This window comes from Mandrillus leucophaeus, unplaced genomic scaffold (assembly GCF_000951045.1).
Source record: "Mandrillus leucophaeus isolate KB7577 unplaced genomic scaffold, Mleu.le_1.0 Scaffold12, whole genome shotgun sequence".
NCBI lineage: Eukaryota > Metazoa > Chordata > Mammalia > Primates > Cercopithecidae > Mandrillus > Mandrillus leucophaeus.
In genome coordinates this window covers 8,288,496-8,295,180 of record NW_012100320.1, presented here as the reverse complement: position 1 = coordinate 8,295,180, position 6,685 = coordinate 8,288,496, and the positions used below count along the sequence as shown (strand labels likewise).

Below are 6,685 nucleotides of genomic sequence, written 5' to 3'. Positions count from 1 at the left end.
AACGGTAGCTTATACCTGTAATCCCAGCACTTCCAGAGATGGACGGGCAAGAATTGCTTGAGCCCAGGAGTTTGAGACCAGCCTGGGCAACATGGTGAAACCTTGCCTCTACTAAAAAAATACAAAAATTAGCCAAGTATGGTGGCATGCACCTGTAGTCCCAGCTACTCGGTAGACTGAGGTAAGAGGATTGCTTAAGCCTGGGAGGTCGAGGCTGCTGTGAGCCATAATGGAGGCCACTGCACTCCAGCTTGGGTGACAGAGTAAGACTCTGTCTCAGAAAAAAACAAAAACAAAAACTGTCCTAACATGAAGCTTATATACTTATCATCATCATCAATATCATCAGCACTTACGGAACTCCACAGGACCTCAGCAAGTGTTTACATATTGGGCCAAGGAAAGAATTTTCCTGGAGAAGGATTTTGCCACTGTCACCATCTTGAAATTCTTCATTGTTTTGGAACACAGGGCCATAGATTTTCATTTCTGCACTCAGCTCTGCTCTGAGCCCAGGGCCATAGGGGTTCTTGGAAAGACATGGCAGATGGAAGAAGTGGAAGGCATGTGTGCACAGTAGAGTGCCCTGCAATCATAGAGGATGATTACTCCTGTCCCTACCTTCCTGGCCCAGCTTCCCATCAGCCAGAACCCTGGCAAAACAGGGAGACCTTTGGCAGTCTCTTAGCCCTCTTCCTTACCAATCCTGGTTCCCTCCTCTCCCCTTATGCCAAATACGACTAGAGGTCACCTCACAGCCAGGCGCCCCTCCCAAAGACAGCAACTTCCTTTACCCTGCAACAACCAGCCTTCACCCCATCCCCAAAAGGGTCTTTGGCCAGAGGTCTGATCAAGCCCATTGAGGGTACTCACTCTAAGCCACCCCATTGCCTGAGCTGTTTTCCTTTTTTTCAAATGAAGCTTGCTCTTTTCTGAGTCTCTCCAAGGTGGAGTGTGGGAGGGCAGTGTTTTCTGTAGCCTCTGGCTCGTGCCAAGCACCACGCTGGTGCTCTCAGACTCTTCAGTTCTCCTCACCCACACGAGCCCAGTGAGGTAGGCCTTCTTATTCCATCTTGCAGATGAAGAAACGATTACTCAGGGTTGATGAAGCAACACCCAAGATCTCATGGAAGGAAGGAACAGAGATGGAAATAAAATACAAGACTGTGTAAGTCCAACAAATATGTCACATCCATGCCACCTCTGGGGTCTGATCCAGCCTCTCAACAACCACCATCATCCCTCAACAGGCAGGTGACAGTGGTGAGACAGCTCAGCCCTGCACCAGGCTCATCCATTGCAGTGCCATTGCTATGCAGAGGACACAAACCCCAGACCTTGACTCCTCCTCACAGACCCTGAACAGCTGAAATCTTCTGGCTTCACTGATACTTCCAGCTGCCTGAGCTTTGGCCCGGACAGTCGCCACAGCAACCACAGGTAGGTCTCTGCAGCTGCAGCTGAATGAGCCAGCAAATATTTATCAAGCGCTGTGCTAGGAATGGTAGGAGATGGAGTGACTTTACTCAATGGTCCAGTTTTAAAACACTTTTAGTAATAAATACCCTAAAAAAAAAAAGAAGGGGGGAGAACATATTTTAAAACCCTATTGCTTTGTTTCCCATCCTGAAAGCCATGAGGTAGACAAAATAGTATTGCTTTACAAGCACAGACTTTGGAGTCAAAGACTTTTGGGTTTGAATTCTGGCACTGCTGTCACTAGCTACGTGACATTGTGCAAACCACACTCCTCTCAAAGCCTTAGCTTCCCCTTTACAACACGAGAATGCTTACCCCTGCCCACCTCAGAGGGTTCTTTAAAAATGAAATGAGCTAATGTATAACAAAGAGCTTTGTTGACTGTGCAAATGTTAGGTTGTTCTTTCAATAAACATTTATTAAGCATTTACTCTGAGCCAAACCCTGAGTTAGGCATTAGAGCTTCTGAAATGTAAACGACCTGGGTTCATTGGGATTCACCCTTTTTATTTTTTTTCGATGAAATTCACACAACATAAAATTAACCATTTTAAAGTGAACGATTCGGTGGCATTTAATCCATTCACGATGTTGCACAACCAACACCTCTCACAAGTTCTAAAACATTTTTTTCCTCACCCCAAAAAAAAGCCCGTACCCACTGAACACCAGCCTCTTTTGAAGGTACCTTTTCTCTCGCTCTGCTGTGTCCTTCCCGGGAGTTGGGTTCACGGGCTTGATAATATCCTAATGTCCCTCTCATCGCCTATGACTCCAAGCCAATTCCCACATCCAACCTCAAGCTTCACAAGTCGAAACCCAGGCTTCTCTGCCAGCGCCGGGGGAAACAGAGCCCCTAGCCTGCCATTTTTAATTACACCAGGGCTGGATGAGCAGGTAATCGCTGTGCATTTCAGTAAATTACCTCTCATAAAGGGGCCATCATGTTTGCTCATGTGCCCTTCTTTCCTGGAACCAGCTCCCTGTTTGCCAACATTGTATCTTCCCAGCAGCCTGTGCGTCTGGTGATCGTCCTTTTAGGCAAGCTGGGGGACAGTCAGGTGCAGGGGGAGGGGGTAGTGTTTGCGCAAATATTGGACTTGGCCACACTTGCTGTTCGTATCAGGAACCCAATTGGTGTTATTGATTGACAGATTCGGGGACCAACTGTTTAGAAAGCTGAGCCCCCTCGGATTGGGCTAGGTGTTTCGGCAAACAGCCCTAATGCTGGGCAAACAGGGCTGTTGGAAGAAGTGCCCAGCGTGTTAGCAGAGCAAACCAAGCACTGAGCAAACAGCTTAAAAGAATGTGGCCACCTCCACGTAACCTCAACCGAGGTATTGATCCCACTGGAGGAGAGAGAGGGGCCGAGTAGGGAACAGAGAGATACAAACCCCGGCAGAATGTAAATGTTATCTTTAAGCTGCGGCTGTCAGGGCCCTAATGGGCATCTGTTTGGAATTTGTCTTCTTGCAAATCTTTAAATCCAGGTCAGGGCCAGGCACAGAATTTAATAACAACTTTTCAGAGAGATCGGGGCTTGCGACTGATTTCATTCCCCATAAGCCCAACTGGGACTCTTCTGTTCTTCTTAAAGGCAGCTGCCTTGCATGGAAACTTGCTGGGTGCAAGTCCCAAGCTAGGAAGAGATAAATCTTCTGAACACTGGTCATAAGGCTACAGGAGAGAATAAGAAAATTCAGAAATAAAGGTGCTTACGCTGACCCCTGAGTTGTCCATACATGAGAGCCGGTGGAGTGGAAAGAATCCTGGAATCAGAGCCAAGAAATCTGGGCTGCAGCTACTGGCTCTGACTGGCTGCCCCTTCTGTCTTTACCTCCCTGACCTTCAACCTCTGTATCTATGAATTGAGGGATGCAGTCCCTGCTGGGCATATTCAGGGTCAAGCCAGACAAGCCCCCTCCAAGGTGGGAGCACACTCTGCAGACAGAAAACACTGTCCCAGTTTAAGGAATCGGGATATTTGCCGAGAGGCCCTCAGGGGTGCCCCTCCTGAGCCTGAGACCTTCTGGCATCACCAAGTTGCAATGGAATGGACCGTGGCTGTGGTTATCTATTTTTCTAGGTAGGTGACTGTTAGAATTTGGGTGTCCTTCCCCAAAAGCTAGATGGGTGAAGGGAATATATGTTGTTTGCAAATTCCTTGAAAAGTCAAAAAACCATGATTGCTTACTTGCTGTTATTTTGAGAGAGGGTCTCACTCTGTTACCCAGTCTGATGGAATCTTGCTCTGTCACCCAGGCTGGAGTGCAGTGGCATGATCATAACTCACTGCAGCTTCAAGCTCCTGGGTTTAAGTGATCCTCCTGCCTCAGTCTCTCAAGTAGCTGGGACTGCAGGTGTGCCCTGCCACACTCGACTAATTATTATTATTATTATTATTGTAGAGACAGGGTCTCACCATGTTGTCCAGGCTGATCTCGAATTCCTGGCCACAAGTGATCCCCCCACCTCGGCCTCCCATAAACGATGGGATTATAGCTTGAGCCACCATACCCAGTTGCTTGCCTTTTAATATTTTTGTAAAATAATAGGGTTAAGAAAAGACTTGCCCGCTGGGTCCCAAATGAGACCAGAGGACTGTGATTGAATGTCACGTCTGGTCCACAATTTCTTGCCAAGAAAAAACCCACAGCACTCCTATCTTCAACTAGAGGCCATAGCAGTGTGGGTAATGCCAGGATATTACTGGGCACTGCATTTTACAAGAGAACAGAGGGAACTTAAAACCTTTTGGCCATCTCTGCCTCTCAGTATCTGGTCTCATGATGATAAGAAGAATCAGAGAAGGCTATGACTCAGAGAAGGAGCCATCTATTTTGATGGATCTTTAAACAGGGGCTTAACAGGGAACAGCCACAGCTTAAAGATTACATTTCTGGAAGCATACAGGCAAAGTTGTCAAGAGCTCGGGCTTCAGAGCTCAGTGCCTGGGGTAGAATCCCAACTCTGCCACTCACAGTGTATTAGGCAAGTTACCTAACTTCTCTGAACTTCAACAACACTTCTCCTTGTGAAATGAAAATAGTACCCCTGGAGGGACTGCCCCTCAGTGCAGCACCTCACCTATGATAAGCCCTTAGTAAATAATAGGGACTTTTATGGTTATTTCTGTGATGTGGGCAGGACAGACCCTAGACCCTAGTGAGAAGGAGCTGTCATTGCCAATATGTGACTGCAGAGGATGCCTTGCTCCCAATGAGGAAACCCACCAGCCTTCCCTAGAAAACCTACCATCAGAGCCTTCGTCAGCACCGAAATTTTACCATACAAGTGGCGGAGACGCGCACTTGGTTTCAAGTGTGTGGCCTGTGAGAGCCGCTCAGATGGGCTTCCTCATCAGAGGGACCTCTTTAAGGCTTCCTCCTCCTGCATCAACCAGCAGCCCTGCCCTCAGCTCGAAGAGAAGGCTGTGGGGTTTGAAGACAAAGTTATCCAGCATAGAGATGGGCTGGTCTACTACCTTCTGCTTATAGATGGAGCAGTGGACATCCAGTGTAAGGAAAGGACTTGCCCAAGGTCACAGAGGAGGTCAGCAGTGGCACAGGTTTTTTTGTGGCAATAAGAAAATGGGCTGATAAGGCTGGGTCTTTGAAGGCAAAACCACTGACAGGTTATCAGGAAGAAGTTTAAGCTTGCCTTAGAAGTGGAGCAGATGGGGAACCCAATTCATCTCCAGCAAATAGTTATGAATTAGGGTTTCTCTACAGCAATTAAAAACAAATAAGTAAATTGTACCTGCGTTGGCATGCTTCCTCTCAACCTACTGATATACCTACCCTCACTGGAAATGTCTATCTCAACTAAAGTTGTTTCAGAACCTTTTGCTTTGGGAACAAGGGCATACAAACACTGGGATAATTTATGATGGTAATTTATGATGTGTTAAGTAGAGATAACTATATTTCTCCAATCTGCATGGCCTAACATCTGGTTAAGTAAGGAAAATGGGCCTGGAAGATATGGTATTGATGATCCCCCTACAAGGAGAAGTCTTAGCCAGGGTTGGGTACATTTGGTGAGTGTTGAGCCACGGCCAACCTGCTTCCGGGCCCAGGGCACTCCCATCCCTGCCCTGACGTGGTCCCACAGAGCTCAGGCAGAGGCCACAAGGTTCCCAGCCCCCATCAGACCCCAGCTTTGCCCCACTCCTGGTCTCTTCCTGGCTCCATGGGACAGTAGCATGCAAACTATGAACCAAGAAAAAGTGAAAAGCAAAAAGGGGAAACCTTGTTAAAACCACTACTGGTTTTTTGTTTTTTGTTTTTTGTTTTTTTGAGACGGAGTCTCACTCTGTCGCCCAGGCTGGAGTACAGTGGCGTGATCTCGGCTCACTGCAAGCTCTGCCTCCCGGGTTCACGCCATTCTCCTGCCTCAGCCTCCTGAGTAGCTGGGACTACAGGTGCCCACCACCACGCCCGGCTAATTTTTTATATTTTTAGTAGAGACGGGGTTTCATCGTGTTAGCCAGGATGGTCTCCATCTCCTGACCTCGTGATCCACCCGCATCAGCCTCCCAGAGTGCTGGGATTACAGGTGTGAGCCACCACGCACAGCCAACCACTGCTATTTTTAAGGGTCAAGGAAGGATGCCCTGGAGGCAAGAAAACAGGTCACATGCACACCACACCCCTTTCTCCAATTGGCCTAGGGTTACAGACTCACTTCTGTTAGACAAAGACCTCCTTTCCAGAAGAGAATATGCTGGGCCACTCTGCAGATGTGGAGGAGGTTGGAGTAAGAGTAGGTGCCCCAGACATTGGACCAAGCATTCCACAGGTAGAAGGCTTGGAAGCTGGAAGCCCAGTGAGCATGCACCTGGTTAAAGGGATCAGGGAGCCTCAGCTCTGGAGTGGACTAAGATGCAGGTAGTAACAGCTTAGAGTGGGTCTCTAATCCCATCTAATCCACTCTGGACTCGAGGATCCCAGAAATCCCTTACCAAGCACTTTCTTTGTCTCACCTGCAGTGACTACCTCCCTTTCCCTTGGAAAGCCCAAGTTACCAGGCAGTGAAAGAACTGACCCCTGACTGTGCTGCTGTAAAAGCTCCCATGCCACACTGCTGCTTCTGAACATGCAGGCCCTTGATGCAGGAAAAGCAGTACCCCGTTTCTCACTCCAGAGCTCCACTCACGTTACCAACTGTTTACAGGAAAGACAATGAGACTAAGTCCCCTGAGAGA

At 48.1% G+C, this 6,685-nt stretch overlaps 1 long non-coding RNA gene across 1 annotated transcript in view; it reads right to left on the bottom strand.

Moving 5' to 3' along the window:
• Nucleotides 1–6,307, bottom strand: part of LOC105531139 — a 19,517-nt gene extending 13,210 nt beyond the window's left edge. The window contains exons 1-3 of the long non-coding RNA XR_001004745.1: nucleotides 6,166–6,307; nucleotides 874–1,072; nucleotides 372–586 (exon numbers count right to left, since the gene is read on the bottom strand). This is a non-coding gene — a long non-coding RNA (uncharacterized LOC105531139). The remainder of the gene's footprint in view (nucleotides 1–371; nucleotides 587–873; nucleotides 1,073–6,165) is intronic.
• Between the last annotated feature and the right edge of the window lie 378 nt (nucleotides 6,308–6,685).